The sequence below is a fragment of the Mesoplodon bidens genome (genome assembly GCF_964165515.1).
Source record: "Mesoplodon bidens genome assembly, chromosome: 1".
Classification (NCBI taxonomy): domain Eukaryota; kingdom Metazoa; phylum Chordata; class Mammalia; order Artiodactyla; family Ziphiidae; genus Mesoplodon; species Mesoplodon bidens.
The window spans coordinates 178,403,055-178,429,035 of record NC_138176.1 but is presented as its reverse complement, the minus strand read 5'-3'; the positions used below and the strand labels follow the sequence as shown (position 1 = coordinate 178,429,035).

General features: G+C 52.4%; 1 long non-coding RNA gene across 1 annotated transcript in view; it reads left to right on the top strand.

Moving 5' to 3' along the window:
* The window catches only part of LOC308625262, a 312,750-nt gene that overhangs the window by 63,138 nt on the left and 223,631 nt on the right, over positions 1-25,981 (top strand). The window lies entirely within an intron of this gene.

Below are 25,981 nucleotides of genomic sequence, written 5' to 3'. Positions count from 1 at the left end.
TACTTCGTGACTAGAGGTCACATTTAGTTGGCACTTTAGCTACAGTATGCTCTGGGCTGAGCTCCCAGGAAGGAAGTGCAAGCGCCCGGTTTCTTTTGCAAAAGCTCACTGCTCCTCAGAGGCATCTGTGGAGTGAAGAGTGTCCTGCTGGTGTGGTGTTCAGGCAGCTTGGAAGCTGCACCGAAGTTGCTTTCCAAAGGGGGAGAGTCGGGCTTCTCCAACGTGCACCAGTTTCCAACTTGACCCCACAGCGCATTTACCAGCACTCTCTGACTGTCTACTGGAGACTTTCGGCCACACGGGGCCTTTCTATGATCACACTTCGTTGCAGACGGGGTCTTTTGCATGCCGTGCATAGCATTACCCGCTTAATGTCTTAGTCAGGCCTAGGTGACTTTGGATCGTCCAAATGTCTCACAAGTTGACCGGTTTTTCTGTTCTTTCAATCAGGCTGGACCTACAGTGTAACTTGCGTCACAATAGAGAGATGACAGGTAAGAGTTGCCACGGGGCTCTGTAGGCTCAGGGATTCTTTCAGTGCAGTTCAGAGGGCCTCCACAGAGGGAGAGCCACGTTGAATGTAATACTGGCAAAAACGTTGTCCTGGGGCTGCTTTACAGCGGTAGAAATCAAGCTATGCAAGCGAGGATCAGTTCATTGCCCTTCGCTCTGCATAGACAGGGTGGACCCCAACAGCCGGTTCTGCACGGTGTGCCTCGGAAAACAAAAAGGGGACTCACGGCACCCACGCTCTCTGTCAGAAGAGAATTCATACGCGACTCTCTGAGGCCTCTGGAGAGCCGTAGAGGAGTTAAAGCACTCTATCGAGTCAGGGTTCATGGAGATGGCTGCACAGCAAACTTTGCTGATAGGAAACGCTCGTGCTTACCTTGAGGCCTGGGGTCACGTTTACTTCGCACTTTAGCTAGGGCAAGCCGTGGGATGAGCTCCTAGCAAGGCACTGGCGACCACCTGGATTCGTAGGAGAAAACTCACTTTCTTCCCTGAGGCATTCCTGGCAGTGAGTAGAATACGGGTAACGGCACTGTCTTTCAGTCAGCCTTGAGGCCGCCACTATCTACCTTTCAAATGGGGGAAAATACTGCCTTTTTCCAGGCTTCTCAATTACACACCGGATCACCCAGCACATATACCTCTCTTCTCTGACAAGCCAAAGGAGGCCCTAGGAACCCAATTCGGCCTTCTGCGATGAAACGTTGGGATGCAGTGTGTTCTGCATGTGCTGAATGGCATAATCCTCTAAATGCCCTCAGGAGGCCTAGGTGACTTTGCATGTTCCAAATGCCTAGCAAGGCTCAGGGTCAATCTCTACTTTATTTCGGGCTGGACGTAAAGTCTACTTTCTGCCTCACTTAGAGAGACGTCGAGCAGGAGACCCCAAAGTGGATTGGAGCCCCGGTGGTTTCTTTCAGGGCAGCTTAGGCATCCTCAACGTGGCAGACCCGCATGGAAAGAAAGCCTGCCCAGGAACCGTGCTCCTGGGACTGTTTCAAAGCTGTGGAACGCTAGCCATAGAGAACAGATTAGTTGCCGGCCCTTGCACCTGCATAGCGAGGGATGGTCCCAGAACCGTGTATCCCTTGATTGTGCTCAGAAGGCTTCTGGCACACGGTGCACTTCCTTGGGAAGAAGTGCCCCGTGAGAGACTTGAGTGCTGTGAGGCATACTAAAGCTAAAGCCGATCATTGACTAAGACTTCCTGAAAACTGGTGCACACCTGCCTCTGGTAATGAGCAAATGTGCCCCTTACTTCGTGACTAGAGGCCACATTTAGTTGGCACTTTAGCTACAGTATGCTCTGGGCTGAGCTCCCAGGAAGGAAGTGCAAGCGCCCAGTTTCTTTTGCAAAAGCTCACTGCTCCTCAGAGGCATCTGTGGAGTGAACAGTGTCCTGCTGGTGTGGTGTTCAGGCAGCTTGGAAGCTGCACCGAAGTTGCTTTCCAAAGGGGGAGTGTCGGGCTTCTCCAACGTGCACCAGTTTCCAACTTGACCCCACAGCGCATTTACCAGCACTCTCTGACTGTCTACTGGAGACTTTCGGCCACACGGGGCCTTTCTATGATCACACTTCGTTGCAGGCGGGGACTTTTGCATGCCGTGCATAGCATTACCCGCTTAATGACTTAGTCAGTCCTAGGTGACTTTGGATCGTCCAAATGTCTCACAAGTTGACCGGTTTTTCTGTTCTTCCTGTCAGGCTGGACCTACAGTGTACCTTGCGTCACAATAGAGAGATGACAGGTAAGAGTTGCCACGGGGCTCTGTAGGCTCAGGGATTCTTTCAGTGCAGTTCAGAGGGCCTCCACAGAGGGAGAGCCACGTTGAATGTAATACTGGCAAAAACGTTGTCCTGGGGCTGCTTTACAGCGGTAGAAATCAAGCTATGCAAGCGAGGATCAGTTCTTTGCCCTTCGCTCTGCATAGACAGGGTTGACCCCAACAGCCGGTTCTGCGCGGTGTGGCTCAGAAAACAAAAAGGGGACTCACGGCACCCACGCTCTCCCTCAGAAGAGAATTCATACGCGACTCTCTTAGGCCTCTGTAGAGCCGTAGAGGAGTTAAAGCACTCTATCGAGTCAGGGTTCATGGAGATGGCTGCACAGCAAACTTTGCTGATAGGAAACGCTCGTGCTTACCTTGAGGCCTGGGGTCACGTTTACTTCGCACTTTAGCTAGGGCAAGCCGTGGGATGAGCTCCTAGCAAGGCACTGGCGACCACCTGGATTCGTAGGAGAAAACTCACTTTCTTCCCTGAGGCATTCCTGGCAGTGAGTAGAAGACGGGTAACGGCACTGTCTTTCAGTCAGCCTTGAGGCCGCCACTATCTACCTTTCAAATGGGGGAAAATACTGCCTTTTTCCAGGCTTCACAATTACACACCGGATCACGCAGCACATATAACTCTCTTCTCTGACAAGCCAAAGAGGCCCTAGGAACCCAATTCGGCCTTCTGCGATGAAACGTTGGGATGCAGTGTGTTCTGCATGTGCTGAATGGCATAATCCTCTAAATGCCCTCAGGAGGCCTAGGTGACTTTGCATGTTCCAAATGCCTAGCAAGGCTCAGGGTCAATCTCTACTTTATTTCGGGCTGGACGTAAAGTCTACTTTCTGCCTCACTTAGAGAGACGTCGAGCAGGAGACCCCAAAGTGGATTGGAGCCCCGGTGGTTTCTTTCAGGGCAGCTTAGGCGTCCTCAACGTGGCAGACCCGCATGGAAAGAAAGCCTGCCCAGGAACCGTGCTCCTGGGACTGTTTCAAAGCTGTGGAACGCTAGCCATAGAGAACAGATTAGTTGCCGGCCCTTGCACCTGCATAGCGAGGGATGGTCCCAGAACCGTGTATCCCTTGATTGTGCTCAGAAGGCTTCTGGCACACGGTGCACTTCCTTGGGAAGAAGTGCCCCGTGAGAGGCTTGAGTGCTGTGAGGCATACTAAAGCTAAAGCCGATCATTGACTAAGACTTCCTGGAAACTGGTGCACCCCTGCCTCTGGTAATGAGCAAATGTGCCCCTTATTTCTTGACTAGAGGTCACATTTAGTTGGCACTTTAGCTACAGTATGCTCTGGGCTGAGCTCCCAGGAAGGAAGTGCAAGCGCCCGGTTTCTTTTGCAAAAGCTCACTGCTCCTCAGAGGCATCTGTGGAGTGAAGAGTGTCCTGCTGGTGTGGTGTTCAGGCAGCTTGGAAGCTGCACCGAAGTTGCTTTCGAAAGGGGGAGAGTCGGGGTTCTCCAACGTGCACCAGTTTCCAACTTGACCCCACAGCGCATTTACCAGCACTCTCTGACTGTCTACTGGAGACTTTCGGCCACACGGGCCCTTTCTATGATCACACTTCATTGCAGGCGGGGTCTTTTGCATGCCGTGCATAGCATTACCCGCTTAATGACTTAGTCAGGCCTAGGTGACTCTGGATCGTCCTAATGTCTCACAAGTTGACCGGTTTTTCTGTTCTTCCTGTCAGGCTGGACCTACAGTGTACCTTGCGTCACAATAGAGAGATGACAGGTAAGAGTTGCCACGGGGCTCTGTAGGCTCAGGGATTCTTTCAGTGCAGTTCAGAGGGCCTCCACAGAGGGAGAGCCACGTTGAATGTAATACTGGCAAAAACGTTGTCCTGGGGCTGCTTTACAGCGGTAGAAATCAAGCTATGCAAGCGAGGATCAGTTCATTGCCCTTCGCTCTGCATAGACAGGGTGGACCCCAACAGCCGGTTCTGCACGGTGTGCCTCGGAAAACAAAAAGGGGACTCACGGCACCCACGCTCTCCGTCAGAAGAGAATTCATACGCGACTCTCTGAGGCCTCTGGAGAGCCGTAGAGGAGTTAAAGCACTCTATCGAGTCAGGGTTCATGGAGATGGCTGCACAGCAAACTTTGCTGATAGGAAACGCTCGTGCTTACCTTGAGGCCTGGGGTCACGTTTACTTCGCACTTTAGCGAGGGCAAGCCGTGGGATGAGCTCCTAGCAAGGCACTGGCGACCACCTGGATTCGTAGGAGAAAACTCACTTTCTTCCCTGAGGCATTCCTGGCAGTGAGTAGAAGACGGGTAACGGCACTGTCTTTCAGTCAGCCTTGAGGCCGCCACTATCTACCTTTCAAATGGGGGAAAATACTGCCTTTTTCCAGGCTTCTCAGTTACTCACCGGATCACCCAGCACCTCTCTTCTCTGACAAGCCAAAGGAGGCCCTTGGAACACAATTGGGCCTTCTGCGATGAAACGTTGGGATGCAGTGTGTTCTGCATGTGCTGAATGGCATAATCCTCTAAATGCCCTCAGGAAGCCTAGGTGACTTTGCATGTTCCAAATGCCTAGCAAGGCTCAGGGTCAATCTCTACTTTATTTCGGGCTGGACCTAAAGTCTCCTTTCTGCCTCACTTAGAGAGACGTCGAGCAGGAGACCCCAAAGTGGATTGGAGCCCCGGTGGTTTCTTTCAGGGCAGCTTAGGCGTCCTCAACATGGCAGACCTGCATGGAAAGAAAGCCTGCCCAAGAACCGTGCTCCTGGGGCTGTTTCAAAGCTGTGGAACGCTCGCCATAGAGAGCAGAATAGTTGCCGGCCCTTGCACCTGCATAGCGAGGGATGTTCCCAGAACCGTGTATCCCTTGATTGTGCTCAGAAGGCTTCTGGCACACGGTGCACTTCCTTGGGAAGAAGTGCACCTGTGAGAGGCTTGAGCGCTGTGAGGCATACTAAAGCTAAAGCCGATCATTGACTAAGACTTCCTGGAAACTGGTGCACCCCTGCCTCTGGTAATGAGCAAATGTGCCCCTTACTTCGTGACTAGAGGTCACATTTAGTTGGCACTTTAGCTACAGTATGCTCTGGGCTGAGCTCCCAGGAAGGAAGTGCAAGCGCCCGGTTTCTTTTGCAAAAGCTCACTGCTCCTCAGAGGCATCTGTGGAGTGAAGAGTGTCCTGCTGGTGTGGTGTTCAGGCAGCTTGGAAGCTGCACCGAAGTTGCTTTCCAAAGGGGGAGAGTCGGGCTTCTCCAACGTGCACCAGTTTCCAACTTGACCCCACAGCGCATTTACCAGCACTCTCTGACTGTCTACTGGAGACTTTCGGCCACACGGGGCCTTTCTATGATCACACTTCGTTGCAGGCGGGGTCTTTTGCATGCCGTGCATAGCATTACCCGCTTAATGACTTAGTCAGGCCTAGGTGACTTTGGATCGTCCAAATGTCTCACAAGTTGACCGGTTTTTCTGTTCTTTCAATCAGGCTGGACCTACAGTGTACCTTGCGTCACAATAGAGAGATGACAGGTAAGAGTTGCCACGGGGCTCTGTAGGCTCAGGGATTCTTTCAGTGCAGTTCAGAGGGCCTCCACAGAGGGAGAGCCACGTTGAATGTAATACTGGCAAAAACGTTGTCCTGGGGCTGCTTTACAGCGGTAGAAATCAAGCTATGCAAGCGAGGATCAGTTCATTGCCCTTCGCTCTGCATAGACAGGGTGGACCCCAACAGCCGGTTCTGCACGGTGTGCCTCGGAAAACAAAAAGGGGACTCACGGCACCCACGCTCTCCGTCAGAAGAGAATTCATACGCGACTCTCTGAGGCCTCTGGAGAGCCGTAGAGGAGTTAAAGCACTCTATCGAGTCAGGGTTCATGGAGATGGCTGCACAGCAAACTTTGCTGATAGGAAACGCTCGTGCTTACCTTGAGGCCTGGGGTCACGTTTACTTCGCACTTTAGCTAGGGCAAGCCGTGGGATGAGCTCCTAGCAAGGCACTGGCGACCACCTGGATTCGTAGGAGAAAACTCACTTTCTTCCCTGAGGCATTCCTGGCAGTGAGTAGAAGACGGGTAACGGCACTGTCTTTCAGTCAGCCTTGAGGCCGCCACTATCTACCTTTCAAATGGGGGAAAATACTGCCTTTTTCCAGGCTTCTCAATTACACACCGGATCACCCAGCACATATACCTCTCTTCTCTGACAAGCCAAAGGAGGCCCTAGGAACCCAATTCGGCCTTCTGCGATGAAACGTTGGGATGCAGTGTGTTCTGCATATGCTGAATGGCATAATCCTCTAAATGCCCTCAGGAGGCCTAGGTGACTTTGCATGTTCCAAATGCCTAGCAAGGCTCAGGGTCAATCTCTACTTTATTTCGGGCTGGACCTAAAGTCTACTTTCTGCCTCACTTAGAGAGACGTCGAGCAGGAGACCCCAAAGTGGATTGGAGCCCCGGTGGTTTCTTTCAGGGCAGCTTAGGCGTCCTCAACGTGGCAGACCCGCATGGAAAGAAAGCCTGCCCAGGAACCGTGCTCCTGGGACTGTTTCAAAGCTGTGGAACGCTAGCCATAGAGAACAGATTAGTTGCCGGCCCTTGCACCTGCATAGCGAGGGATGGTCCCAGAACCGTGTATCCCTTGATTGTGCTCAGAAGGCTTCTGGCACACGGTGCACTTCCTTGGGAAGAAGTGCCCCGTGAGAGGCTTGAGTGCTGTGAGGCATACTAAAGCTAAAGCCGATCATTGACTAAGACTTCCTGAAAACTGGTGCACACCTGCCTCTGGTAATGAGCAAATGTGCCCCTTACTTCGTGACTAGAGGTCACATTTAGTTGGCACTTTAGCTACAGTATGCTCTGGGCTGAGCTCCCAGGAAGGAAGTGCAAGCGCCCAGTTTCTTTTGCAAAAGCTCACTGCTCCTCAGAGGCATCTGTGGAGTGAACAGTGTCCTGCTGGTGTGGTGTTCAGGCAGCTTGGAAGCTGCACCGAAGTTGCTTTCCAAAGGGGGAGTGTCGGGCTTCTCCAACGTGCACCAGTTTCCAACTTGACCCCACAGCGCATTTACCAGCACTCTCTGACTGTCTACTGGAGACTTTCGGCCACACGGGGCCTTTCTATGATCACACTTCGTTGCAGGCGGGGACTTTTGCATGCCGTGCATAGCATTACCCGCTTAATGACTTAGTCAGTCCTAGGTGACTTTGGATCGTCCAAATGTCTCACAAGTTGACCGGTTTTTCTGTTCTTCCTGTCAGGCTGGACCTACAGTGTACCTTGCGTCACAATAGAGAGATGACAGGTAAGAGTTGCCACGGGGCTCTGTAGGCTCAGGGATTCTTTCAGTGCAGTTCAGAGGGCCTCCACAGAGGGAGAGCCACGTTGAATGTAATACTGGCAAAAACGTTGTCCTGGGGCTGCTTTACAGCGGTAGAAATCAAGCTATGCAAGCGAGGATCAGTTCTTTGCCCTTCGCTCTGCATAGACAGGGTTGACCCCAACAGCCGGTTCTGCGCGGTGTGGCTCAGAAAACAAAAAGGGGACTCACGGCACCCACGCTCTCCCTCAGAAGAGAATTCATACGCGACTCTCTTAGGCCTCTGTAGAGCCGTAGAGGAGTTAAAGCACTCTATCGAGTCAGGGTTCATGGAGATGGCTGCACAGCAAACTTTGCTGATAGGAAACGCTCGTGCTTACCTTGAGGCCTGGGGTCACGTTTACTTCGCACTTTAGCTAGGGCAAGCCGTGGGATGAGCTCCTAGCAAGGCACTGGCGACCACCTGGATTCGTAGGAGAAAACTCACTTTCTTCCCTGAGGCATTCCTGGCAGTGAGTAGAAGACGGGTAACGGCACTGTCTTTCAGTCAGCCTTGAGGCCGCCACTATCTACCTTTCAAATGGGGGAAAATACTGCCTTTTTCCAGGCTTCACAATTACACACCGGATCACGCAGCACATATAACTCTCTTCTCTGACAAGCCAAAGAGGCCCTAGGAACCCAATTCGGCCTTCTGCGATGAAACGTTGGGATGCAGTGTGTTCTGCATGTGCTGAATGGCATAATCCTCTAAATGCCCTCAGGAGGCCTAGGTGACTTTGCATGTTCCAAATGCCTAGCAAGGCTCAGGGTCAATCTCTACTTTATTTCGGGCTGGACGTAAAGTCTACTTTCTGCCTCACTTAGAGAGACGTCGAGCAGGAGACCCCAAAGTGGATTGGAGCCCCGGTGGTTTCTTTCAGGGCAGCTTAGGCGTCCTCAACGTGGCAGACCCGCATGGAAAGAAAGCCTGCCCAGGAACCGTGCTCCTGGGACTGTTTCAAAGCTGTGGAACGCTAGCCATAGAGAACAGATTAGTTGCCGGCCCTTGCACCTGCATAGCGAGGGATGGTCCCAGAACCGTGTATCCCTTGATTGTGCTCAGAAGGCTTCTGGCACACGGTGCACTTCCTTGGGAAGAAGTGCCCCGTGAGAGGCTTGAGTGCTGTGAGGCATACTAAAGCTAAAGCCGATCATTGACTAAGACTTCCTGGAAACTGGTGCACCCCTGCCTCTGGTAATGAGCAAATGTGCCCCTTATTTCTTGACTAGAGGTCACATTTAGTTGGCACTTTAGCTACAGTATGCTCTGGGCTGAGCTCCCAGGAAGGAAGTGCGAGCGCCCGGTTTCTTTTGCAAAAGCTCACTGCTCCTCAGAGGCATCTGTGGAGTGAAGAGTGTCCTGCTGGTGTGGTGTTCAGGCAGCTTGGAAGCTGCACCGAAGTTGCTTTCCAAAGGGGGAGAGTCGGGCTTCTCCAACGTGCACCAGTTTCCAACTTGACCCCACAGCGCATTTACCAGCACTCTCTGACTGTCTACTGGAGACTTTCGGCCACACGGGCCCTTTCTATGATCACACTTCATTGCAGGCGGGGTCTTTTGCATGCCGTGCATAGCATTACCCGCTTAATGACTTAGTCAGGCCTAGGTGACTCTGGATCGTCCTAATGTCTCACAAGTTGACCGGTTTTTCTGTTCTTCCTGTCAGGCTGGACCTACAGTGTACCTTGCGTCACAATAGAGAGATGACAGGTAAGAGTTGCCACGGGGCTCTGTAGGCTCAGGGATTCTTTCAGTGCAGTTCAGAGGGCCTCCACAGAGGGAGAGCCACGTTGAATGTAATACTGGCAAAAACGTTGTCCTGGGGCTGCTTTACAGCGGTAGAAATCAAGCTATGCAAGCGAGGATCAGTTCATTGCCCTTCGCTCTGCATAGACAGGGTGGACCCCAACAGCCGGTTCTGCGCGGTGTGCCTCGGAAAACAAAAAGGGGACTCACGGCACCCACGCTCTCCGTCAGAAGAGAATTCATACGCGACTCTCTGAGGCCTCTGGAGAGCCGTAGAGGAGTTAAAGCACTCTATCGAGTCAGGGTTCATGGAGATGGCTGCACAGCAAACTTTGCTGATAGGAAACGCTCGTGCTTACCTTGAGGCCTGGGGTCACGTTTACTTCGAACTTTAGCGAGGGCAAGCCGTGGGATGAGCTCCTAGCAAGGCACTGGCGACCACCTGGATTCGTAGGAGAAAACTCACTTTCTTCCCTGAGGCATTCCTGGCAGTGAGTAGAAGACGGGTAACGGCACTGTCTTTCAGTCAGCCTTGAGGCCGCCACTATCTACCTTTCAAATGGGGGAAAATACTGCCTTTTTCCAGGCTTCTCAGTTACTCACCGGATCACCCAGCACCTCTCTTCTCTGACAAGCCAAAGGAGGCCCTTGGAACACAATTGGGCCTTCTGCGATGAAACGTTGGGATGCAGTGTGTTCCGCATGTGCTGAATGGCATAATCCTCTAAATGCCCTCAGGAAGCCTAGGTGACTTTGCATGTTCCAAATGCCTAGCAAGGCTCAGGGTCAATCTCTACTTTATTTCGGGCTGGACCTAAAGTCTCCTTTCTGCCTCACTTAGAGAGACGTCGAGCAGGAGACCCCAAAGTGGATTGGAGCCCCGGTGGTTTCTTTCAGGGCAGCTTAGGCGTCCTCAACATGGCAGACCTGCATGGAAAGAAAGCCTGCCCAAGAACCGTGCTCCTGGGGCTGTTTCAAAGCTGTGGAACGCTCGCCATAGAGAGCAGAATAGTTGCCGGCCCTTGCACCTGCATAGCGAGGGATGTTCCCAGAACCGTGTATCCCTTGATTGTGCTCAGAAGGCTTCTGGCACACGGTGCACTTCCTTGGGAAGAAGTGCACCTGTGAGAGGCTTGAGCGCTGTGAGGCATACTAAAGCTAAAGCCGATCATTGACTAAGACTTCCTGGAAACTGGTGCACACCTGCCTCTGGTAATGAGCAAATGTGCCCCTTACTTCGTGACTAGAGGTCACATTTAGTTGGCACTTTAGCTACAGTATGCTCTGGGCTGAGCTCCCAGGAAGGAAGTGCAAGCGCCCGGTTTCTTTTGCAAAAGCTCACTGCTCCTCAGAGGCATCTGTGGAGTGAAGAGTGTCCTGCTGGTGTGGTGTTCAGGCAGCTTGGAAGCTGCATCGAAGTTGCTTTCCAAAGGGGGAGAGTCGGGCTTCTCCAACGTGCACCAGTTTCCAACTTGACCCCACAGCGCATTTACCAGCACTCTCTGACTGTCTACTGGAGACTTTCGGCCACACGGGGCCTTTCTATGATCACACTTCGTTGCAGGCGGGGTCTTTTGCATGCCGTGCATAGCATTACCCGCTTAATGACTTAGTCAGGCCTAGGTGACTTTGGATCGTCCAAATGTCTCACAAGTTGACCGGTTTTTCTGTTCTTTCAATCAGGCGGGACCTACAGTGTACCTTGCGTCACAATAGAGAGATGACAGGTAAGAGTTGCCACGGGGCTCTGTAGGCTCAGGGATTCTTTCAGTGCAGTTCAGAGGGCCTCCACAGAGGGAGAGCCACGTTGAATGTAATACTGGCAAAAACGTTGTCCTGGGGCTGCTTTACAGCGGTAGAAATCAAGCTATGCAAGCGAGGATCAGTTCATTGCCCTTCGCTCTGCATAGACAGGGTGGACCCCAACAGCCGGTTCTGCGCGGTGTGCCTCGGAAAACAAAAAGGGGACTCACGGCACCCACGCTCTCCGTCAGAAGAGAATTCATACGCGACTCTCTGAGGCCTCTGGAGAGCCGTAGAGGAGTTAAAGCACTCTATCGAGTCAGGGTTCATGGAGATGGCTGCACAGCAAACTTTGCTGATAGGAAACGCTCGTGCTTACCTTGAGGCCTGGGGTCACGTTTACTTCGCACTTTAGCTAGGGCAAGCCGTGGGATGAGCTCCTAGCAAGGCACTGGCGACCACCTGGATTCGTAGGAGAAAACTCACTTTCTTCCCTGAGGCATTCCTGGCAGTGAGTAGAAGACGGGTAACGGCACTGTCTTTCAGTCAGCCTTGAGGCCGCCACTATCTACCTTTCAAATGGGGGAAAATACTGCCTTTTTCCAGGCTTCTCAATTACACACCGGATCACCCAGCACATATACCTCTCTTCTCTGACAAGCCAAAGGAGGCCCTAGGAACCCAATTCGGCCTTCTGCGATGAAACGTTGGGATGCAGTGTGTTCTGCATGTGCTGAATGGCATAATCCTCTAAATGCCCTCAGGAGGCCTAGGTGACTTTGCATGTTCCAAATGCCTAGCAAGGCTCAGGGTCAATCTCTACTTTATTTCGGGCTGGACCTAAAGTCTACTTTCTGCCTCACTTAGAGAGACGTCGAGCAGGAGACCCCAAAGTGGATTGGAGCCCCGGTGGTTTCTTTCAGGGCAGCTTAGGCGTCCTCAACGTGGCAGACCCGCATGGAAAGAAAGCCTGCCCAGGAACCGTGCTCCTGGGACTGTTTCAAAGCTGTGGAACGCTAGCCATAGAGAACAGATTAGTTGCCGGCCCTTGCACCTGCATAGCGAGGGATGGTCCCAGAACCGTGTATCCCTTGATTGTGCTCAGAAGGCTTCTGGCACACGGTGCACTTCCTTGGGAAGAAGTGCCCCGTGAGAGGCTTGAGTGCTGTGAGGCATACTAAAGCTAAAGCCGATCATTGACTAAGACTTCCTGAAAACTGGTGCACACCTGCCTCTGGTAATGAGCAAATGTGCCCCTTACTTCGTGACTAGAGGTCACATTTAGTTGGCACTTTAGCTACAGTATGCTCTGGGCTGAGCTCCCAGGAAGGAAGTGCAAGCGCCCAGTTTCTTTTGCAAAAGCTCACTGCTCCTCAGAGGCATCTGTGGAGTGAACAGTGTCCTGCTGGTGTGGTGTTCAGGCAGCTTGGAAGCTGCACCGAAGTTGCTTTCCAAAGGGGGAGTGTCGGGCTTCTCCAACGTGCACCAGTTTCCAACTTGACCCCACAGCGCATTTACCAGCACTCTCTGACTGTCTACTGGAGACTTTCGGCCACACGGGGCCTTTCTATGATCACACTTCGTTGCAGGCGGGGACTTTTGCATGCCGTGCATAGCATTACCCGCTTAATGACTTAGTCAGTCCTAGGTGACTTTGGATCGTCCAAATGTCTCACAAGTTGACCGGTATTTCTGTTCTTCCTGTCAGGCTGGACCTACAGTGTACCTTGCGTCACAATAGAGAGATGACAGGTAAGAGTTGCCACGGGGCTCTGTAGGCTCAGGGATTCTTTCAGTGCAGTTCAGAGGGCCTCCACAGAGGGAGAGCCACGTTGAATGTAATACTGGCAAAAACGTTGTCCTGGGGCTGCTTTACAGCGGTAGAAATCAAGCTATGCAAGCGAGGATCAGTTCTTTGCCCTTCGCTCTGCATAGACAGGGTTGACCCCAACAGCCGGTTCTGCGCGGTGTGGCTCAGAAAACAAAAAGGGGACTCACGGCACCCACGCTCTCCCTCAGAAGAGAATTCATACGCGACTCTCTTAGGCCTCTGGAGAGCCGTAGAGGAGTTAAAGCACTCTATCGAGTCAGGGTTCATGGAGATGGCTGCACAGCAAACTTTGCTGATAGGAAACGCTCGTGCTTACCTTGAGGCCTGGGGTCACGTTTACTTCGCACTTTAGCTAGGGCAAGCCGTGGGATGAGCTTCTAGCAAGGCACTGGCGACCACCTGGATTCGTAGGAGAAAACTCACTTTCTTCCCTGAGGCATTCCTGGCAGTGAGTAGAAGACGGGTAACGGCACTGTCTTTCAGTCAGCCTTGAGGCCGCCACTATCTACCTTTCAAATGGGGGAAAATACTGCCTTTTTCCAGGCTTCACAATTACACACCGGATCACGCAGCACATATAACTCTCTTCTCTGACAAGCCAAAGAGGCCCTAGGAACCCAATTCGGCCTTCTGCGATGAAACGTTGGGATGCAGTGTGTTCTGCATGTGCTGAATGGCATAATCCTCTAAATGCCCTCAGGAGGCCTAGGTGACTTTGCATGTTCCAAATGCCTAGCAAGGCTCAGGGTCAATCTCTACTTTATTTCGGGCTGGACCTAAAGTCTACTTTCTGCCTCACTTAGAGAGACGTCGAGCAGGAGACCCCAAAGTGGATTGGAGCCCCGGTGGTTTCTTTCAGGGCAGCTTAGGCGTCCTCAACGTGGCAGACCCGCATGGAAAGAAAGCCTGCCCAGGAACCGTGCTCCTGGGACTGTTTCAAAGCTGTGGAACGCTAGCCATAGAGAACAGATTAGTTGCCGGCCCTTGCACCTGCATAGCGAGGGATGGTCCCAGAACCGTGTATCCCTTGATTGTGCTCAGAAGGCTTCTGGCACACGGTGCACTTCCTTGGGAAGAAGTGCCCCGTGAGAGGCTTGAGTGCTGTGAGGCATACTAAAGCTAAAGCCGATCATTGACTAAGACTTCCTGGAAACTGGTGCACCCCTGCCTCTGGTAATGAGCAAATGTGCCCCTTATTTCTTGACTAGAGGTCACATTTAGTTGGCACTTTAGCTACAGTATGCTCTGGGCTGAGCTCCCAGGAAGGAAGTGCAAGCGCCCGGTTTCTTTTGCAAAAGCTCACTGCTCCTCAGAGGCATCTGTGGAGTGAAGAGTGTCCTGCTGGTGTGGTGTTCAGGCAGCTTGGAAGCTGCACCGAAGTTGCTTTCCAAAGGGGGAGAGTCGGGGTTCTCCAACGTGCACCAGTTTCCAACTTGACCCCACAGCGCATTTACCAGCACTCTCTGACTGTCTACTGGAGACTTTCGGCCACACGGGCCCTTTCTATGATCACACTTCATTGCAGGCGGGGTCTTTTGCATGCCGTGCATAGCATTACCCGCTTAATGACTTAGTCAGGCCTAGGTGACTCTGGATCATCCTAATGTCTCACAAGTTGACCGGTTTTTCTGTTCTTCCTGTCAGGCTGGACCTACAGTGTACCTTGCGTCACAATAGAGAGATGACAGGTAAGAGTTGCCACGGGGCTCTGTAGGCTCAGGGATTCTTTCAGTGCAGTTCAGAGGGCCTCCACAGAGGGAGAGCCACGTTGAATGTAATACTGGCAAAAACGTTGTCCTGGGGCTGCTTTACAGCGGTAGAAATCAAGCTATGCAAGCGAGGATCAGTTCATTGCCCTTCGCTCTGCATAGACAGGGTGGACCCCAACAGCCGGTTCTGCACGGTGTGCCTCGGAAAACAAAAAGGGGACTCACGGCACCCACGCTCTCCGTCAGAAGAGAATTCATACGCGACTCTCTGAGGCCTCTGGAGAGCCGTAGAGGAGTTAAAGCACTCTATCGAGTCAGGGTTCATGGAGATGGCTGCACAGCAAACTTTGCTGATAGGAAACGCTCGTGCTTACCTTGAGGCCTGGGGTCACGTTTACTTCGCACTTTAGCTAGGGCAAGCCGTGGGATGAGCTCCTAGCAAGGCACTGGCGACCACCTGGATTCGTAGGAGAAAACTCACTTTCTTCCCTGAGGCATTCCTGGCAGTGAGTAGAAGACGGGTAACGGCACTGTCTTTCAGTCAGCCTTGAGGCCGCCACTATCTACCTTTCAAATGGGGGAAAATACTGCCTTTTTCCAGGCTTCTCAGTTACTCACCGGATCACCCAGCACCTCTCTTCTCTGACAAGCCAAAGGAGGCCCTTGGAACACAATTGGGCCTTCTGCGATGAAACGTTGGGATGCAGTGTGTTCTGCATGTGCTGAATGGCATAATCCTCTAAATGCCCTCAGGAAGCCTAGGTGACTTTGCATGTTCCAAATGCCTAGCAAGGCTCAGGGTCAATCTCTACTTTATTTCGGGCTGGACCTAAAGTCTCCTTTCTGCCTCACTTAGAGAGACGTCGAGCAGGAGACCCCAAAGTGGATTGGAGCCCCAGTGGTTTCTTTCAGGGCAGCTTAGGCGTCCTCAACATGGCAGACCTGCATGGAAAGAAAGCCTGCCCAAGAACCGTGCTCCTGGGGCTGTTTCAAAGCTGTGGAACGCTCGCCATAGAGAGCAGAATAGTTGCCGGCCCTTGCACCTGCATAGCGAGGGATGTTCCCAGAACCGTGTATCCCTTGATTGTGCTCAGAAGGCTTCTGGCACACGGTGCACTTCCTTGGGAAGAAGTGCACCTGTGAGAGGCTTGAGCGCTGTGAGGCATACTAAAGCTAAAGCCAATCATTGACTAAGACTTCCTGGAAACTGGTGCACCACTGCCTCTGGTAATGAGCAAATGTGCCCCTTACTTCGTGACTAGAGGTCACATTTAGTTGGCACTTTAGCTACAGTATGCTCTGGGCTGAGCTCCCAGGAAGGAAGTGCAAGCGCCCGGTTTCTTTTGCAAAAGCTCACTGCTCCTCAGAGGCATCTGTGGAGTGAAGAGTGTCCTGCTGGTGTGGTGTTCAGGCAGCTTGGAAGCTGCACCGAAGTTGCTTTCCAAAGGGGGAGAGTCGGGCTTCTCCAACGTGCACCAGTTTCCAACTTGACCCCACAGCGCATTTACCAGCACTCTCTGACTGTCTACTGGAGACTTTCGGCCACACGGGGCCTTTCTATGATCACACTTCGTTGCAGACGGGGTCTTTTGCATGCCGTGCATAGCATTACCCGCTTAATGTCTTAGTCAGGCCTAGGTGACTTTGGATCGTCCAAATGTCTCACAAGTTGACCGGTTTTTCTGTTCTTTCAATCAGGCTGGACCTACAGTGTACCTTGCGTCACAATAGAGAGATGACAGGTAAGAGTTGCCACGGGGCTCTGTAGGCTCAGGGATTCTTTCAGTGCAGTTCAGAGGGCCTCCACAGAGGGAGAGCCACGTTGAATGTAATACTGGCAAAAACGTTGTCCTGGGGCTGCTTTACAGCGGTAGAAATCAAGCTATGCAAGCGAGGATCAGTTCATTGCCCTTCGCTCTGCATAGACAGGGTGGACCCCAACAGCCGGTTCTGCGCGGTGTGCCTCGGAAAACAAAAAGGGGACTCACGGCACCCACGCTCTCCGTCAGAAGAGAATTCATACGCGACTCTCTGAGGCCTCTGGAGAGCCGTAGAGGAGTTAAAGCACTCTATCGAGTCAGGGTTCATGGAGATGGCTGCACAGCAAACTTTGCTGATAGGAAACGCTCGTGCTTACCTTGAGGCCTGGGGTCACGTTTACTTCGCACTTTAGCTAGGGCAAGCCGTGGGATGAGCTCCTAGCAAGGCACTGGCGACCACCTGGATTCGTAGGAGAAAACTCACTTTCTTCCCTGAGGCATTCCTGGCAGTGAGTAGAAGACGGGTAACGGCACTGTCTTTCAGTCAGCCTTGAGGCCGCCACTATCTACCTTTCAAATGGGGGAAAATACTGCCTTTTTCCAGGCTTCTCAATTACACACCGGATCACCCAGCACATATACCTCTCTTCTCTGACAAGCCAAAGGAAGCCCTAGGAACCCAATTCGGCCTTCTGCGATGAAACGTTGGGATGCAGTGTGTTCTGCATGTGCTGAATGGCATAATCCTCTAAATGCCCTCAGGAGGCCTAGGTGACTTTGCATGTTCCAAATGCCTAGCAAGGCTCAGGGTCAATCTCTACTTTATTTCGGGCTGGACGTAAAGTCTACTTTCTGCCTCACTTAGAGAGACGTCGAGCAGGAGACCCCAAAGTGGATTGGAGCCCCGGTGGTTTCTTTCAGGGCAGCTTAGGCGTCCTCAACGTGGCAGACCCGCATGGAAAGAAAGCCTGCCCAGGAACCGTGCTCCTGGGACTGTTTCAAAGCTGTGGAACGCTAGCCATAGAGAACAGATTAGTTGCCGGCCCTTGCACCTGCATAGCGAGGGATGGTCCCAGAACCGTGTATCCCTTGATTGTGCTCAGAAGGCTTCTGGCACACGGTGCACTTCCTTGGGAAGAAGTGCCCCGTGAGAGGCTTGAGTGCTGTGAGGCATACTAAAGCTAAAGCCGATCATTGACTAAGACTTCCTGGAAACTGGTGCACCCCTGCCTCTGGTAATGAGCAAATGTGCCCCTTATTTCTTGACTAGAGGTCACATTTAGTTGGCACTTTAGCTACAGTATGCTCTGGGCTGAGCTCCCAGGAAGGAAGTGCGAGCGCCCGGTTTCTTTTGCAAAAGCTCACTGCTCCTCAGAGGCATCTGTGGAGTGAAGAGTGTCCTGCTGGTGTGGTGTTCAGGCAGCTTGGAAGCTGCACCGAAGTTGCTTTCCAAAGGGGGAGAGTCGGGGTTCTCCAACGTGCACCAGTTTCCAACTTGACCCCACAGCGCATTTACCAGCACTCTCTGACTGTCTACTGGAGAGTTTCGGCCACACGGGCCCTTTCTATGATCACACTTCATTGCAGGCGGGGTCTTTTGCATGCCGTGCATAGCATTACCCGCTTAATGACTTAGTCAGGCCTAGGTGACTCTGGATCGTCCTAATGTCTCACAAGTTGACCGGTTTTTCTGTTCTTCCTGTCAGGCTGGACCTACAGTGTACCTTGCGTCACAATAGAGAGATGACAGGTAAGAGTTGCCACGGGGCTCTGTAGGCTCAGGGATTCTTTCAGTGCAGTTCAGAGGGCCTCCACAGAGGGAGAGCCACGTTGAATGTAATACGGGCAAAAACGTTGTCCTGGGGCTGCTTTACAGTGGTAGAAATCAAGCTATGCAAGCGAGGATCAGTTCATTGCCCTTCGCTCTGCATAGACAGGGTGGACCCCAACAGCCGGTTCTGCGCGGTGTGCCTCGGAAAACAAAAAGGGGACTCACGGCACCCACGCTCTCCGTCAGAAGAGAATTCATACGCGACTCTCTGAGGCCTCTGGAGAGCCGTAGAGGAGTTAAAGCACTCTATCGAGTCAGGGTTCATGGAGATGGCTGCACAGCAAACTTTGCTGATAGGAAACGCTCGTGCTACCTTGAGGCCTGGGGTCACGTTTACTTCGCACTTTAGCTTGGGCAAGCCGTGGGATGAGCTCCTAGTAAGGCACTGGCGACCACCTGGATTCGTAGGAGAAAACTCACTTTCTTCCCTGAGGCATTCCTGGCAGTTAGTAGAAGACGGGTAACGGCACTGTCTTTCAGTCAGCCTTGAGGCCGCCACTATCTACCTTTCAAATGGGGGAAAATACTGCCTTTTTCCAGGCTTCTCAATTACACACCGGATCACCCAGCACATATACCTCTCTTCTCTGACAAGCCAAAGGAGGACCTAGGAACCCAATTCGGCCTTCTGCGATGAAACGTTGGGATGCAGTGTGTTCTGCATGTGCTGAATGGCATAATCTTCTAAATGCCCTCAGGAGGCCTAGGTGACTTTGCATGTTCCAAATGCCTAGCAAGGCTCAGGGTCAATCTCTACTTTATTTCGCGCAGGACCTAAAGTCTACGTTCTGCCTCACTTAGAGAGACGTCGAGCAGGAGACCCCAAAATGGATTGGAGCCCCGGTGGTTTCTTTCAGGGCAGCTTAGGCGTCCTCAACGTGGCAGACCTGCATGGAAAGAAAGCCTGCCCAAGAACCGTGCTACTGGGAGTGTTTCAAAGCTGTGGAACGCTAGCCATAGAGAACAGATTAGTTGCCGGCCCTTGCACCTGCATAGCGAGGGATGGTCCCAGAACCGTGTATCCCTTGATTGTGCCCAGAAGGCTTCTGGCACACGGTGCACTTCCTTGGGAAGAAGTGCCCCCGTGAGAGGCTTGAGCGGTGTGAGGCATACTAAAGCTAAAGCCGATCATTGTCTAAGACTTCCTGGAAACTGGTGCACCCTTGCCTCTGGTAATGGGCAAATGTGCCCCTTACTTCGTGACTAGAGGTCACATTTAGTTGGCACTTTAGCTACAGTATGCTCTGGGCTGAGCTCCCAGGGAGGAAGTGCAAGCGCCCAGTTTCTTTTGCAAAAGCTCACTGCTCCTCAGAGGCATCTGTGGAGTGAACAGTGTCCTGCTGGTGTGGTGTTCAGGCAGCTTGGAAGCTGCACCGAAGTTGCTTTCCAAAGGGGGAGAGTCGGGCTTCTCCAACGTGCACCAGTTTCCAACTTGACCCAACAGCGCATTTTCCAGCACTCTCTTACTGTCTACTGGAGACTTTCGGCCACACGGGGCCTTTCTATGATCACACTTCGTTGCAGGCGGGGTCTTTTGCATGCCGTGCATAGCATTACCCGCTTAATGACTTAGTCAGTCCTAGGTGACTTTGGATCGTCCAAATGTCTCACAAGTTGACAGGTTTTTCTGTTCTTCCTGTCAGGCTGGACCTACAGTGTACCTTGCGTCACAATAGAGAGATGACAGGTAAGAGTTGCCACGGGGCTCTGTAGGCTCAGGGATTCTTTCAGTGCAGTTCAGAGGGCCTCCACAGAGGGAGAGCCACGTTGAATGTAATACTGGCAAAAACGTTGTCCTGGGGCTGCTTTACAGCGGTAGAAATCAAGCTATGCAAGCGAGGATCAGTTCATTGCCCTTCGCTCTGCATAGAATGGGTTGACCCCAAAAGCCGGTTCTGCGCGGTGTGGCTCGGAAAACAAAAAGGGGACTCACGGCACCCACGCTCTCCCTCAGAAGAGAATTCATACGCGACTCTCTGAGGCCTCTGGAGAGCCGTAGAGGAGTTAAAGCACTCTATCGAGTCAGGGTTCATGGAGATGGCTGCACAGCAAACTTTGCTGATAGGAAACGCTCGTGCTTACCTTGAGGCCTGGGGTCACGTTTACTTCGCACTTTAGCTAGGGCAAGCCGTGGGATGAGCTCCTAGCAAGGCACTGGCGACCACCTGGATTCGTAGGAGAAAACTCACTTTCTTCCCTGAGGCATTCCTGGCAGTGAGTAGAAGACGGGTAACGGCACTGTCTTTCAGTCAGCCTTGAGGCCGCCACTATCTACCTTTCAAATGGGGGAAAATACTGCCTTTTTCCAGGCTTCTCAATTACACACCGGATCACCCAGCACATATACCTCTCTTCTCTGACAAGCCAAAGGAGGCCCTTGGAACACAATTGGGCCTTCTGCGATGAAACGTTGGGATGCAGTGTGTTCTGCATGTGCTGAATGGCATAATCCTCTAAATGCCCTCAGGAGGCCTAGGTGACTTTGCATGTTCCAAATGCCTAGCAAGGCTCAGGGTCAATCTCTACTTTATTTCGGGCTGGACCTAAAGTCTACTTTCTGCCTCACTTAGAGAGACGTCGAGCAGGAGACCCCAAAGTGGATTGGAGCCCCGGTGGTTTCTTTCAGGGCAGCTAAGGTGTCCTCAACGTGGCAGACCCGCATGGAAAGAAAGCCTGCCCAAGAACCGTGCTCCTGGGGCTGTTTCAAAGCTGTGGAACGCTAGCCATAGAGAGCAGAATAGTTGCCGGCCCTTGCACCTGCATAGCGAGGGATGGTCCCAGAACCGTGTATCCCTTGATTGGGCTCAGAAGGCTTCTGGCACACGGTGCACTTCCTTGGGAAGAAGTGCACCCGTGAGAGGCTTGTGCGCTGTGAGGCATACTAAAGCTAAAGCCGTCCATTGACTAAGACTTTCTGGAATCTGGTGCAACCTTGCCTCTGGTAATGGGCAAATGTGCCCCTTACTTCGTGACTAGAGGTCACATTTAGTTGGCACTTTAGCTACAGTATGCTCTGGGCTGAGCTCCCAGGAAGGAAGTGCGAGCGCCCGGTTTCTTTTGCAAAAGCTCACTGCTCCTAAGAGGCATCTGTGGAGTGAAGAGTGTCCTGCTGGTGTGGTGTTCAGGCAGCTTGGAAGCTGCACCGAAGTTGCTTTCCAAAGGGGGAGAGTAGGGTTTCTCCAACGTGCACCAGTTTCCAACTTGACCCCACAGCGCATTTACCAGCACTCTCTGACTGTCTACTGGAGACTTTCGGCCACACGGGGCCTTTCTATGATCACACTTCGTTGCAGGTGGGGTCTTTTGCATGCCGTGCATAGCATTACCCGCTTAATGACTTAGTCAGGCCTAGGTGACTTTGGATCGTCCAAATGTCTCACAAGTTGACCGGTTTTTCTGTTCTTCCTGTCAGGCTGGACCTACAGTGTACCTTGCGTCACAATAGAGAGATGACAGGTAAGAGTTGCCACGGGGCTCGGTAGGCTCAGGGATTCTTTCAGTTCAGTTCAGAGGGCCTCCACAGAGGGAGAGCCACGTTGAATGTAATACTGGCAAAAACGTTGTCCTGGGGCTGCTTTACAGCGGTAGAAATCAAGCTATGCAAGCGAGGATCAGTTCATTGCCCTTCGCTCTGCATAGACAGGGTGGACCCCAACAGCCGGTTCTGCGCGGTGTGGCTCGGAAAACAAAAAGGGGACTCACGGCACCCACGCTCTCCGTCAGAAGAGAATTCATACGCGACTCTCTGAGGCCTCTGGAGAGCCGTAGAGGAGTTAAAGCACTCTATCGAGTCAGGGTTCATGGAGATGGCTGCCCAGCAAACTTTGCTGATAGGAAATGCTCGTGCTTACCTTGAGGCCTGGGGTCACGTTTACTTCGCACTTTAGCTAGGGCAAGCCGTGGGATGAGCTCCTAGCAAGGCACTGGCGACCACCTGGATTCGTAGGAGAAAACTCACTTTCTTCCCTGAGGCATTCCTGGCAGTGAGTAGAAGACGGGTAACGGCACTGTCTTTCAGTCAGCCTTGAGGCCGCCACTATCTACCTTTCAAATGGGGGAAAATACTGCCTTTTTCTAGGCTTCTCAATTACACGCCGGATCACCCAGCACATATACCTCTCTTCTCTGACAAGCCAAAGGAGGCCCTTGGAACACAATTGGGCCTTCTGCGATGAAACGTTGGGATGCAGTGTGTTCTGCATGTGCTGAATGGCATAATCCTCTAAATGCTCTCAGGAGGCCTAGGTGACTTTGCATGTTCCAAATGCCTAGCAAGGCTCAGGGTCAATCTCTACTTTATTTCGGGCTGGACGTAAAGTCTACTTTCTGCCTCACTTAGAGAGACGTCGAGCAGGAGACCCCAAAGTGGATTGGAGCCCCGGTGGTTTCTTTCAGGGCAGCTTATGCGTCCTCAACGTGGCAGACCCGCATGGAAAGAAAGCCTGCCCAAGAACCGTGCTCCTGGGGCTGTTCCAAATCTGTGGAACGCTAGCCATAGAGAACAGATTAGTTGCCGGCCCTTGCACCTGCATAGCGAGGGATGTTCCCAGAACCGTGTATCCCTTGATTGTGCTCAGAAGGCTTCTGGCACACGGTGCACTTCCTTGGGAAGAAGTGCCCCCGTGAGAGGCTTGAGCGGTGTGAGGCATACTAAAGCTAAAGCCGATCATTGACTAAGACTTCCTGGAAACTGGTGCACCCCTGCCTCTGGTAATGAGCAAATGTGCCCCTTACTTCGTGACTAGAGGTCACATTTAGTTGGCACTTTAGCTACAGTATGCTCTGGGCTGAGCTCCCAGGAAGGAAGTGCAAGCGCCCGGTTTCTTTTGCAAAAGCTCACTGCTCCTCAGAGGCATCTGTGGAGTGAACAGTGTCCTGCTGGTGTGGTGTTCAGGCAGCTTGGAAGCTGCACCGAAGTTGCTTTCCAAAGGGGGAGAGTCGGGCTTCTCCAACGTGCACCAGTTTCCAACTTGACCCCACAGCGCATTTACCAGCACTCTCTGACTGTCTACTGGAGACTTTCGGCCACACGGGGCCTTTCTATGATCACACTTCGTTGCAGGTGGGGTCTTTTGCATGCCGTGCATAGCATTACCCGCTTAATGACTTAGTCAGGCCTAGGTGACTCTGGATCGTCCAAATGTCTCACAAGTTGACCGGTTTTTCTGTTCTTCCTGTCAGGCTGGACCTACAGTGTACCTTGAGTCACAATAGAGAGATGACAGGTAAGAGTTGCCACGGGGCTCGGTAGGCTCAGGGATTCTTTCAGTGCAGTTCAGAGGGCCTCCACAGAGGGAGAGCCACGTTGAATGTAATACTGGCAAAAACGTTGTCCTGGGGCTGCTTTACAGCAGTAGAAATCAAGCTATGCAAGCGAGGATCAGTTCATTGCCCTTCGCTCTGCATAGACAGGGTGGACCCGAACAGCCGGTTCTGCGCGGTGTGGCTCGGAAAACAAAAAGGGGACTCACGGCACCCATGCTCTCTGTCAGAAGAGAATTCATACGCGACTCTCTGAGGCCTCTGGAGAGCCGTAGAGGAGTTAAAGCACTCTATCGAGTCAGGGTTCATGGAGATGGCTGCCCAGCAAACTTTGCTGATAGGAAACGCTCGTGCTTACCTTGAGGCCTGGGGTCACGTTTACTTCGCACTTTAGCTAGGGCAAGCCGTGGGATGAGCTCCTAGCAAGGCACTGGCGACCACCTGGATTCGTAGGAGAAAACTCACTTTCTTCCCTGAGGCATTCCTGGCAGTGAATAGAAGACGGGTAACGGCACTGTCTTTCAGTCAGCCTTGAGGCCGCCACTATCTACCTTTCAAATGGCGGAAAATACTGCCTTTTTCTAGGCTTCTCAATTACACACCGGATCACCCAGCACATATACCTCTCTTCTCTGACAAGCCAAAGGAGGCCCTTGGAACACAATTGGGCCTTCTGCGATGAAACGTTGGGATGCAGTGTGTTCTGCATGTGCTGAATGGCATAATCCTCTAAATGCCCTCAGGAGGCCTAGGTGACTTTGCATGTTCCAAATGCCTAGCAAGGCTCAGGGTCAATCTCTACTTTATTTCGGGCTGGACCTAAAGTCTCCTTTCTGCCTCACTTAGAGAGACGTCGAGCAGGAGACCCCAAAGTGGATTGGAGCCCCGGTGGTTTCTTTCAGGGCAGCTTAGGCGTCCTCAACGTGGCAGACCCGCATGGAAAGAAAGCCTGCCCAAGAACCGTGCTCCTGGGGCTGTTTCAAAGCTGTGGAACGCTAGCCATAGAGAACAGATTAGTTGCCGGCCCTTGCACCTGCATAGCGAGGGATGGTCCCAGAACCGTGTATCCCTTGATTGTGCTCAGAAGGCTTCTGGCACACGGTGCACTTCCTTGGGAAGAAGTGCCCCCGTGAGAGGCCTGAGCGCTGTGAGGCATACTAAAGCTAAAGCCGATCATTGACTAAGACTTCCTGGAAACTGGTGCACCCCTGCCTCTGGTAATGAGCAAATGTGCCCCTTACTTCGTGACTAGAGGTCACATTTATTTGGCACTTTAGCTACAGTATGCTCTGGGCTTAGCTCTCTGGAAGGAAGTGCAAGCGCCTGGTTTCTTTTGAAAAAGCTCACTGCTCCTCAGAGGCATCTGTGGAGTGAATAGTGTCCTGCTGGTGTGGTGTTCAGGCAGCTTGGAAGCTGCACCGAAGTTGCTTTCCAAAGGGGGAGAGTCGGGCTTCTCCAACGTGCACCAGTTTCCAACTTGACCCCACAGCACTTTTACCAGCACTCTCGGACTGTCTACTGGAGACTTTCGGCCACACGGGGCCTTTCTATGATCACACTTCGTTGCAGGCGGGGTCCTTTTCATGCCGTGCATAGCATTACCCGCTTAATGACTTAGTCAGTCCTAGGTGACTTTGGATCGTCCAAATGTCTCACAAGTTGACCGGTTTTTCTGTTCTTCCTGTCAGGCTGGACCTACAGTGTACCTTGCGTCACAATAGAGAGATGACAGGTAAGAGTTGCCACGGGGCTCTGTAGGCTCAGGGATTCTTTCAGTGCAGTTCAGAGGGCCTCCACAGAGGGAGAGCCACGTTGAATTAAATACTGGCAAATACGTTGTCTTGGGGCTGCTTTACAGTGGTAGAAATCAAGCTATGCAAGCGAGGATCAGTTCTTTGCCCTTCGCTCTGCATAGACAGGGTGGACCCCAACAGCCGGTTCTGTGCGGTGTGGCTCGGAAAACAAAAAGGGGACTCACGGAACCCACGCTCTCCCTCAGAAGAGAATTCATACGCGACTCTCTGAGGCCTCTGGAGAGCCGTAGAGGAGTTAAAGCACTCTATCGAGTCAGGGTTCATGGAGATGGCTGCACAGCAAACTTTGCTGATAGGAAACGCTCGTGCCTACCTTGAGGCCTGGGGTCACGTTTACTTCGCACTTTAGCTAGGGCAAGCCGTGGGATGAGCTCCTAGCAAGGCACTGGCGACCACCTGGATTCGTAGGAGAAAACTCACTTTCTTCCCTGAGGCATTCCTGGCAGTGAGTAGAAGACGGGTAACGGCACTGTCTTTCAGTCAGCCTTGAGGCCGCCACTATGTACCTTTCAAATGGGGGAAAATACTGCCTTTTTCCAGGCTTCTCAATTACACACCGGATCACCCAGCACATATACCTCTCTTCTCTGACAAGCCAAAGGAGGCCCTTGGAACACAATTGGGCCTTCTGCGATGAAACGTTGGGATGCAGTGTGTTCTGCATGTGT